Consider the following 11,461-nt stretch of genomic DNA (forward strand, 5'->3'; position numbering starts at 1 on the left):
TGGTAGGTTACAATATGCGGAGTTACACATGCATGAGTATGATGTGACAAACATGGATAAGAGGTGTGTTAGGACCTGGCAAGGATAACGTTGGATATAACATTAGGATAAGTTCAGGCTCATTTCACAACATGAGTACAGTTAATATTTTGAAGTTCTCTATTGTGTCATGAGGACATAACACTCCTTTTTTCTGTCTCAATCAAAGTTTTTAATCTCAAAAAAATGTCTCGATATTATACTGAAAAAAATTTAGATTAACACGTTTTCCTAACAGACTATTAAAAACTTCTTTCAGTATTATGAGTTACTAGGCATCAATTGGAGAGTTTGAAAATCTTTTCATTCACACAAAATTGTCAAAATACAAATCATGTAAAAGTAGCGTAGAAAAAATTCTTCGCTGACGCTTAAGCATAAATCAAGTACTATTTATTAACAGAGACCTTGTTAAGCGGTGCAAATACGCCGCTGCACCTTACTTTATATTTCGTTTAGAGTCCCTTATGATATGTATAAGTGGGATAGCGCGAACGCAGTCCCCCGCTAACAAAAATTGCACACCCGAGTTAACCACATTTGGGTTAATCGCAAGGGTCAGCATCACCGGAGTGCAATGGTGAGCCTCGCCCTGGGAAAACCGCCTTCGTGATCACGGTATCTCCTGTGCCAGGTAAGTATGCACGAACATCATCATCCTGAACCCTAACCTTACTTGACTGACCATCAATGCGCTGAACCTTCTTTTTTATGTTATTTACCTCATTTTACAAACAAATAAAATGATTACTCTTTCTATAATTCGTAGTATGCTAAAATAAAAATTTCCAAATTAAAAATAAGAGCATGTGATAGAAATAAACAAGTTTGGCTTTATAAACTTTATTCATTTACAAACATAATGGGCTAGAAAATGTTAACTATTGATATTTATTTTCGCGTTTTTCTTGTGTCTAAATCAAGATGATTTCAAATTAGATCCAAAATAAAGTAATTAATAGTATCTCAACCACCATCTTTAGATTGATTTGCCAGGATAAGTTTGTTAAAGTATAGAGGTAAGCCAAGTTTTCTTCTATCTCAAATTGACCTTAAGTTTCTCCCTCTCACGATTAAGTCGTTTGGGGTATTACTTATAATATCAATTATGAGGAACTTGCTATCTAGTGAGGGCTATCCCTCCTAATATAAAACTGAACATTGTGGAACTACTTTCTTTGGCATAGTAACAAGATCAATATAGCCCAGTATCATTTATTGGGAAATTGAATAATAACCAAACTAGAAATTGATACAATTCCAAATTTTCTTCAATTATATGCAAGAAATGTCTATACTTATGTAATCATTTTACAAATACTTCAGGAACTACTTCTCTGGGCGGAGCTTCATTTTTTCATGAAGGTTGGCATACACGGTTCATAAAGTAATTGTCTCAATCATTTAGGCACTATCATTTTTAGTGCAATTTATACTTTTCATAATGCAACGGAAATTAGTTTTCCAGCTTCTATGTAAAAAATAAAATAACAAAAACAGCGGGTGTATTGTTGGTATCATAGTTAAAAAACATTGGCAACCGGCGTATCTCTTCATGGGGAAAGTACAGTGTAGGGTATGCGTCCTTCAATCTGTCCCTCAAACATGCCAGTTTCTTCCTTCACTAACACTGGTCAATAATGTTCATAAAGAAAAAAGAAAGAAAGAATGAAAGAAAGAAATAACGAACAAAAGTGATTTTTTTTAAGATTAAGGAAAACTAAAAATTGTAAATGGTAATATAACAATGAAGTGTAAAGTATAGTATAATAATTGGTAATATAATTACGGTTTTTGTTATTATAGATTACTAGTGTTGATGCATAAGGAGTTTGACTGTTTATCTGCAAACAGAACTCGAGATAAATTCTTGTTGCACCAATTTAAAACTAAAGTAAGGTTATTGTGTAATGTGCATTGCACCTACAATAACAAATGACAGATTTCTCCAGGAAATAGAGGAAGGCACAGTAAAAGTTACCTACGAAGATGATAGGGTAGAAGAATCCTACATAGAACAACTGATAAATGCAGGACTTATTAACACCAAATACAATAGAATTGAAAGAGTAGATACAATTCAATTTTCAATTCAATTTCAATTGTTTATTCCTTGATAGAGGAAGCGGGATCCTAGTGCTGTCACTAGGTACCCCTGTACAATGACACCAGAATCATCTGCCAAGTGTGAAAAGTATATACAGTATAAATATTATAAAGGGGCTTACTAAAGCCTAAGGAAGGAAGGATGTTCCTTTAACACATAATTAATATTATTTACAAAATATCTGGCCAGTATTGGGAGGATCATCGTGTCTCCGTCAGGGGGTCGTGGAGTGGTGGTCCAGCAGGCGTCACGGAAGCGTTGTGTGTGGGGACATCTTAGGAGGTAGTGAATAAGGGTGCGGCTGTCGGGTCTTCTGCATAACGCACAAGAGCGTTGCTCAGGGGATGTGGGGATACCAATCTCCCAAGCAAAGTCATACCCAATGATGATACGGGCAGCAATCACGTCCCCCTTCCGCGACCCTTTCCCGTAGACGTACGAGAAGTCAGGAAGTTTACGGAGGACATCGTACCATGTGGGCGGGGAGTCCAGGGGGATGGCTGCTTCCCGAGCTTCTCTCTGTTTGCGGCGGATTTGGGTCCTAATCTGTAAGAGTGTTCGAGGAACAACGTAGTCAGGTGTGGCCTTGTTGCAGCCAGTCTTAGCAAGGTCATCTGCTGCCTCATTCCCCAAGATACCGACATGACTAGGTATCCATAGGAATGTCACAGGACGGCCTTCATCCTGAAGTGTGGATGTTAACCCTCGTATTCGGAGGATGAGGTCCTTATTTTCCCCAGATCCAAATGCGATCCCGTCGAGAGCAGACCTGGAATCGCAGCAGACAAGCAAGGGGCAGAAACCATCTGCTTCTTCCTCAGCAAGAAGGGCAGCAAGGAGGGCTATTAGTTCAGCCTGAGTGGAGGATGCCCCGTCAGAAACTCTGAGAGACAGTTTGATAGGCTCAGGGGCATGAGGACGGGAGATGTAGACACCAGCCCCGGCCCTACCTGTAGCGGGGTCAACAGAACCATCAGTGTAGAGGACGACCCTACCTGGGGACCAGTGAGCGATCCTGGAGAGGTGGTATTTGCAGAGAATAACAGGGTTCACCTGGGATTTCGGGAGCGGTCCACCGAGGGCAATCACTTCAGGTTGAAAATCCAGCCAGGGAGAAGGAGACGAACCAACAGCAGGGGTGACAACAATATCAGGCAGGAGGTCGTGTTCCTGAAGGGCTCGGATGAGTGACCCTCGCCACTGTCTTCTAGATGGAGGTCGGTCTCGAACAGCAGTAGTCAAGTTGGTTTGGACATAGTTGCCCCTAGGATCCCGTAGAATGGAAACGGCAGTTTTTAGGTAAAACTCCTGGACACGATCCTGTAAGGGGGAAAGACCAAGTTCGTTATATAGAGAAGTAGAGCGTGTCCACTGAGGAGCCCCAAGGATGATACGAGCAGCTTTCCTCTGGATAACTTCGAGACGGTTGACAGCAGTCCGACTAATGTTGACGAGGGCAGGGGCGGCATAGTCGACACAGGAACGAACAAAAGACTTGTACATGGTGAGAAGTACAGGGATGCTGGCACCAAGGGAACCCCTGCACATGGTAGAGAGGGGAGCGAGACGCCGAAAACATATGTCTCGAAGATAGCGGACTTCAGGGATCTGACAACGTGTGCGAGTTACATACACACCCAGGTATTTTGTCTCATTAACCCAGTCCAAGGGCGTTCCTGATAAGAAAAGGGGTGGAGGTACAACACGACCGTGCCACATGGCTTTTGTTTTCGCAGTTGAAAGAAGGAAACCAAGTGAATCACACTCTCTGGAGACCAGATCAAGGGCTTCCTGCATGCTGAGGTAGTCAGGGGCTTGGAGGAGGACATCGTCGGCATATCCTGAGTGGACAACTTCTGTCGGCCACGGGAGTGATGCAATGGAGTGCATGAGAGTGTTAAACAAGGTGGGACTCAGGACTCCACCTTGAGGGGTGCCGAGGTTCATTTCTTGAACAGGAGACATAGAGCCTTCAACGCGAACCCGGGCCTGACGTCCAGTGAGGTAAGAGGCGATCCATTGTAGAAGTCTCCCTTTAACCCCTAACCGTGCAAGTTCAGCTAAAATGAGGGCAGGCTGAGCCGTATCAAAGGCTCCCTTGATATCAAGGAAGACGGAGACGCGGGCAGTCTGATTGCAATAAAAGGAAGCAATGGAGTGTGCTGTGCTGCGATGTTGAATGAAACCATTGAGGGAGTTGTGGAAGCCGCCTATGGTGTGAAGAAGGCGACGATGGAGTACCCTCTCCATCATCTTGCAAACACAGGAGGTAAGACTAATGGGTCGATATTTCCCAGGATCTCCCGGCTTAGGGATGGGGATAATAGTGGCATTTTTCCAGTTGGACGGGAGAACCCCATGTTCATAAGACATATTGTAGAGAGCAAGCAAGGGGCCGTTAGGAATATTAGTACAGGCGTTGAGGACGGAGTAGGTTATCTGATCATCCCCAGGAGAGGTGTCTTTTCTAGAGCGACGAGCACTGTCAAGCTCGAACTGTGTGATGGGATGATCAGTGGGGGCAGGGGAGGTAAGAGCAGCACGAACAACAGGCTCAGACGCATCGATGCGGGCCTGCACTGCCTCCTGCATTGGATCTGGAAGTGCCTCAGGGGAGGAAGCTCGTGCCCAGTCCTCCATTAAAGAGCAGGCAAGGGAGGCGGGGTCAGGGTGGGGAGGAGGCCTCCGTCGAGTACCCCGTATAGCATTAATCCGATTCCATACATAAGAGGGTGACGACTGGAACGATAGAGATCCCGTGAAGGATAGCCAGTCCGCCTCACGTATCCGACGGCGCTCCTGAGTTGCAAAGGAGCACCAATTTTTGAAGTCTTCCCAGTCCTCTGGAGACCGAGACCTCCGTATGGCAGAGTGGAGATCACGGGTTACCTGCCGGAGATGTCTCATGGCAGGGATACGATACCAGTAGTTGGTGGCACTTCTGGGGTGACGGGGAGGGCGTGGAGGGGTAGCGCGATTGACAGAGTCATACACGGCATCAACAAAATCAGCGCTGTAAGAGTCAAGGGACTGAGGGACAACATAGGAATCCGCCCAGGTAGAAAGGTATTGGGTAAAGGGAGGAACAGCATCTTGTGTGAGACGAAGGCGAGGGGATCGATAAGGAGTTGATGTCGGGGCAGAGAAGGAGAGCCTGAGATGGGTAGTAACGGCAAGATGGTCACTATACAGAGCAGGCTCGGTGCAGACAGTAGGATGAAAGGAAGTATGACCGTTCAATAGTAAGCCAACATCAAGGAAACTATGGGGGAGGCGAGTAGGATCGTCAGGACAAAGAAAGCGAACATCATCATCCCCATTAAGAAACTGTGAGAGATGTGATCCATTAAGGGTACATGGAGTGGGATGATCCGGAGTAAGAGTGGGATGGCGGGCATTAAAGTCGCCAAGAACAATAGTGGGAACCCCATCATGGAGGTCGTGAAGAACCTGGGGGTCCAGAGAATCACTCTTGAAATGAACATTGACTACACGAAGGGTCCGGTCACCAAGAGTAAGGGAGACAGAAAGTAATTCAGACGGGGGTCCATGTGAGTCAGGTGAAGGGAGACGAACAGATGGAATGGTGTTACGCACAAGGGTGAGGAGGCCACGAGCCTGCCCACGGTACCGAGGCAGGGTGTAAACAGAATAGCCAGAGAGGCGGAGTGGAGTAACATCGTCTGTGATGGTTTCCTGAAGTAGAGCAACATCTACTTGATGGGAGAGCACAAACTGGGCGAGGTCTGTCCGGCGAGGTCTAAGTCCCTGGATGTTCCATTGTAAGAAGAGGAGGGAACGGCCTCCGGTGTGAGATGAGTCGGAGGGGCTAGACAGGGCTCCAGAGGAGGTACCAAATTCTGTTGAGAGAAATGGAGAGGGAGGAGTGGGAGAGCGAGGGATGGATCCTCCATCTCGGGAGATGGAAGGAGGCGGGTCATCAGGGCTTGCAAAGTGCGCCCCTGTTGGGTCAGGGTGTCCAGAATGAGTTGTTGTTGCTTCTGCAATGTCGCAATTGTTTTCACAAACAAGTCGAGTTGGGCTGAGAGAAGGTTGATTTGCTTGGAGTGGCGATCCAGACGGAGAGTGATTGTTTCCATAGAACCAACTTGGTGTACCTGTGCATGAGCTGGAGGTGGCGGCGAGGATTGCCGAGGGCCCGACTGGGCATGTGGTGGTGGTAGCGACGGAGAGGGACGGTGAGGGTTCAGTTGAGTAAGAGGTGGTGGTGCTGGTGAGAGACAGCGGGGGTCCGGGTGGGCAGGAGATGGTGGTGACTGTGTGGCAGGGCCGGCAACGACCTTGTTCCAAGAACGGTAGGGAGAGGGAGGGAGGGGAGAAAGGATGGGTGGTAGGGGTGATGGAGGGGGTGGTAGAGGAGAGGAGATCAATGGGAAATCCTTGGTGGATGGAAGAGGCGGTGGTGGATAGGATTGAGGTTTGGTTGACAGGGGCTTCGTCAGAGACGAGGGCGGTGGTACAAGGTAAGTTTTCCCCGGGCGAGTGCCAGGACGCTGTGGGCAATTGGCATTCCAGGCGTGGTGACTGCCATGGCAATTGACGCACCGTGGAATAACTGGGATTTTGTTCTGAATTTTCGATTTGCATTCCACTGTTTCGTGAGGACCTGCACAGAAACCGCAGGCGACCATCCTCGTGCACTCCCAGGTGCGGTGTTTCCACGATTGGCAACGACCACAGATTTTCGGGGTTCCGATAAATCGGTCGAGAGGACAGTTGTGAATTGGTCCTACATTCACCTTCGGGGGGAGGGGGCCCACCCACCAGCCGATGAGTTCGTTGGATGGACGTTTGGAGACCGGGTTGATGCGGCGTTCCATGTCCAGTAGTTGTGGGAGAAGAGGGCGAAGATCGTCGATAGGGATCTCCCAGGGTACGTGGCGAACCATTACCTTGGTACGACGAGTTTCTGGGGTGATGATGGTGAACTTCAGCATCACCTCCCCCTGGGGAGCAGGAAAGCCCACCTGAGTGAGCAGGCGTACCGTCTCGTCCATTTGTGTGGTGACTATCACGGCTGTGGGACCTCGGCGGAGGCGAAGTGTTGAGTCCTGAAGTGGAGAGCAGTGACGGAAGAACCAGGTCGTCCGTGTGCTCAGAGGCAAGTCCCGAGGGAAGGCGAGACGACGAAGGCGCGACGGGGCAGGGAGACAAAGGGAATCCCCTATGTCCATCGTCGGCGGAGGGTCGGTCATTGAGCCACATGTAGGCTCACTTGGGGACCCCGATGACAGGAGTCCACCCTCTACAGCCCCAGAAGGGGTGCAAGGGGGAGCCGTGGCCCCTGCTGGAGACCCTGACTTCTGAGGTTTCTGCTTCTTCTTTGACGTGTCTTCAAGAAGAAAGTCGTCAGCATCACTGTCACCTACTGCCGCCGTTTCCAACGAACGGGAGCGTTTAACGGCGGGCATAGGGCACGTTGGCAACACTGCAGTCAGGTGGAGTGGTAATGACGTCACACTATCACACTGCGCATGCGCAAACTTGAAAAACTTTGCTCAGAGGGATCGGGTGGTAGGACCAGATGTTTTATCCCCAAAAAATGACAAAGTCCAAAAGTAACAAAAAAATATATGCCACTGTGCTGATATCTGGGTCTTACTATAGTTGTCTGCACAGGCTGGGATTGGTAGACGCTCTGAATTCGTCAGAAATACGAATTTTAAGGAGCAGTCTCTTACAGCCTTTGTTGACACTACGCACGCATGCGCGTTCCCCCTCTCCTAATTTCCTTCAAACTTTCCCCTCATTTACGTCCACCTAACCCCCCCCCCCGCCCCAATACTTCCAAAGTACTTCCAACAAAAACCCAGCAACAAATATTAGCCCTTCATCCTTATCTACAGGCTTCAAGTCAAGTTTGATAACGTAAAAAAAAACAAAAAAACATAGGAAAAAAATGCTTCTGTAACAGTGCCATGTAAATTGTCATGTTTTAGAGAAAATCTATGAGAATCTAGTTTAGACAATATTCCTGCCAAAAAGCCATTATAGAGGCATATTACACCAAAAAGAGCCTGCCTATGTGCCTACATCTTAGCCAATCACCGTGACCTCTAAGTGTGACGCGAAAGGCGCAGCTGAGCTGTTTTATTTTTATTTTTTTATTGGACACCCCCTTACATCCTTGTTTAAGGTGAAGCGCAGAAGCGTTTACAGGGCCCAACAGGGAAGCATGCTAAGTTCATGGTTGATGATGATGATGGGATGGAGAGAAGAGAGCCATTGGCTCAAGAAGGTGGAAGACGGTGTAGGAGGAATATGTCTCATGAGTTAAGGGCGTAGAAGCCTGAAGAGTCAAGGGCGTAGAAGCCTGAAGAGTCAGTGGTTTATGTCAAAGCAAGTTATTGGAAGCTCAAACAACTTTCCCTGAATACGAATTCGCAACTTTCGATTTATAGCAGGTACCTACTTTGCTGCCAGGTGAACAAGGACCAAGGGAAGCTGGCAAGTGTGTCGGAACAGGCGCCCCAGCTGAGCTGATTTGCTGAAAATTAGCGTCTCCTACCCAACTACAATTGGGTTGTACAGTAATAAGGTTGAACAAGAGGACAGAACATGATTATGTCTCGTTGGCAATTATGTTTATTGCAATGGTAATTACTTATCTATTGTCATGATAATTTCCGATAAAACGGTTTTGATGGTACAATAAAAGCAGGTACTGTAAATATAGTAGGTGTTACAAGAAATATTAATACTTAGACAATAGATTTTTTTTAAGAGATGATTTAAAGGAAGGGAGCGTAGGCTTTGCTCGGATGTGTGGGGGTAAGTTGTTCCACACCTTCACACCGTGATATTTTATGGAGGAGTAGCTCTGGGTGCCTTAAGTTGTATCTCTGATTATACCGGAACTGGAAATAATTATTGTCAAGCAAGTGATTGATAGATTCAGATTTGCCCCTCGAGGGGGATAGTTTATTGGGCACCCCCTTACATCCTGTGCAAGGTGAAGCGCAGAAGCATTTACAGCGCCCATCTGGGAAGTATGCAAAGTTCATACTTGCCTTTATGACTCGTGCATTAAGGGGGTAAAAGCCTGAAGGGTCATAGGTTTTGTCAAGTTACATAAAGTGAGAGAATGATGAGTGCGTGGGGGGAAAGTTCCCAGTACATTTCATCTGTTTATGGCAAAGCGTGGCAGGTCCCTAATAATGTCAAGTGCCAGGCCTGTCACTAGGAGGAGGGATATCTGGTCAGGGAGGGAAGAGGTGTTGGTAACAGTTAGGGACCTGTAGGAGGTGGTCATAGGGCAAGTGAGGATGTAGTGAGAGAGGGTGTGAGAGTCGGGTTGGCCACAAAGTTTACAAACAGTGCGGCCAGGCTCAGGGTTGCCAATGTACTCCCATAGGTACCTGTACCCTAGGTGCAGTCTCATGTACATAATCTGTTGAGATCGAGTCAGGGATTGATACTCTTTGTAGTGGCGGTTGTCGTCACCGGTTACAGCGTCATAGTGGCATAGTGTGACGCTACCCCGTTGCTTCAGGTGTGTCCAATTTTCATCGAATGCCTCTCGTTGTGTGGCGTGTATGCGAGATTTGAGATGACTAAAGGAGAGGGCGAGAGCGGCTTCAATATCTTCTTCTTGTGTAGCTTCTTTGGCAAGCAGTTATTCCTATAAGGCAGTTATTCCTATAAGTGACGGGATCTAAATAAACTTGACACGGATGTCATCAGTTTGTTCTAGCCCGGCGACGGCGGCTAGGGTGTGTTGGGCGGCAGGGAGGAGGGGGAGGCTAATTTGAGCCTCGCTAGCGCCGAAGTGCTGTCACTGATTATAAGGAGGTTCCAGCGTTCAGTGCGAGCATACAGTAGGTCGCCACCTCATGAATGCCCGCGAGGATGGCTATGCTTTCAGCATCAGTGGAGGAGGCCCAGTCGTGGACCCTGATTTTCCTGCAGGCCTGGCGCTCAGGAATCCACACAGCTGTCCCAGCGCTGCCCAGCGTGGTAACAGACCCATCACAGTAGACGAGGATAGGAGGGTGGGAGGTCTTAAGAGAGGAGGCGACATCATTAATCTGCTCAAGGCAGTTAAGTTTGAGCATATACCGCAGTTGGGTGGATTTACGACCAGGGAAGGTGTGGACGACAACATCAACACTCGGGGAAGTCCACGGCGGTAGAGGCGAATGAAAAGTGATTGATAGATTTGTAAAGAAAGGGGCATTGCAGTAGGTGTTAACATCTTCGAATTTAAAAATTTTCAATATAGCTAATTTTTTATTTGTGTGATCTGTTTTTTTTTCAAGTAGGTCATTGTCCGTACAACTCTCTTTTGTGCAGTAACCAGAGATTATGTTTTTGAAGAGCTAGAGGCCCCCCCCCCATACTGTGTGACAGTGTATCAGGTGTTGGTAAACAAGATCATGATAGATTTCTTTCATTGCTGTGACAGTGAGTGACTGTCGAGTGTGATACAGACTATTAAAAAAAAACCAACTTCTTTCAATATTATGAGTTACTAGGCATCAATTAGAGAGTTTGAAAATCTTTCATTCACACGTAATTGTCAAAATATAAATCATATAAAAGTAGCGTAGAAAAAAAATTCTTTGCTGACCTTAAGCATAAATCAAGTACTATTTATTAACAGAGACCTTGTTAAGCTGTAAAAATACGCCGTTGTACCTTATATTTCTTATGTAATCCCTTATGAAGTGTGTAAGGGGGATAGCGCGAACGCAGTCCCCCGCTAACAAAAATTGCGCACTCGAGTTAACCACATTTGGGTTAATCGCAAGGGTCAGCATCACCGGAGTGCAATGGTGAGCCTCGCCCTGGGAAAACCGCCTTCGTGATCACGGTATCTCCTGTGCCAGGTAAGTATGCACGAACATCATCATCCTGAACCCTAACCTTACTTGACTGACCATCAATGCGCTGAACCTTCTTTTTTATGTTATTTACCTCATTTTACATACAAATAAATTGATTACTCTTTCTATAATTCGTAGTATGCTAAAATAAAAATTTCCAAATTAAAAATAAGAGCATGTGATAGAAATAAACAAGTTTGGCTTTATAAACTTTATTCATTTACAAACATACTGGGCTAGAAAATGTTAACTATTGATAGAGAGCGTCTACCAATCCCAGCCTGTGCAGACAACTATAGTAAGACCCAGATATCAGCACAGTGGCATATATTTTTTTGTTACTTTTGGACTTTGTCATTTTTTGGGGATAAAACATCTGGTCCTACCACCCGATCCCTCTGAGCAAAGTTTTTCAAGTTTGCGCATGCGCAATGTGATAGTGTGACGTCATTACCACTCCACCTGACTG

At 46.5% G+C, this 11,461-nt stretch overlaps 2 non-coding genes across 2 annotated transcripts; both read right to left on the bottom strand.

The window, feature by feature from the left end:
• Positions 1 to 518: 518 nt before the first annotated feature.
• On the bottom strand, positions 519 to 681 carry LOC121859471. Its single transcript, XR_006087648.1, has one exon. It is a non-coding gene; the product is annotated as a U1 spliceosomal RNA (small nuclear RNA).
• Positions 682 to 10,840: 10,159 nt separating this feature from the next.
• Positions 10,841 to 11,003, bottom strand: LOC121859467. Its single transcript, XR_006087647.1, has one exon. It is a non-coding gene; the product is annotated as a U1 spliceosomal RNA (small nuclear RNA).
• Between the last annotated feature and the right edge of the window lie 458 nt (positions 11,004 to 11,461).

Source organism: Homarus americanus, unplaced genomic scaffold (genome assembly GCF_018991925.1).
Source record: "Homarus americanus isolate GMGI-L3 unplaced genomic scaffold, GMGI_Hamer_2.0 scaffold37966, whole genome shotgun sequence".
Classification (NCBI taxonomy): domain Eukaryota; kingdom Metazoa; phylum Arthropoda; class Malacostraca; order Decapoda; family Nephropidae; genus Homarus; species Homarus americanus.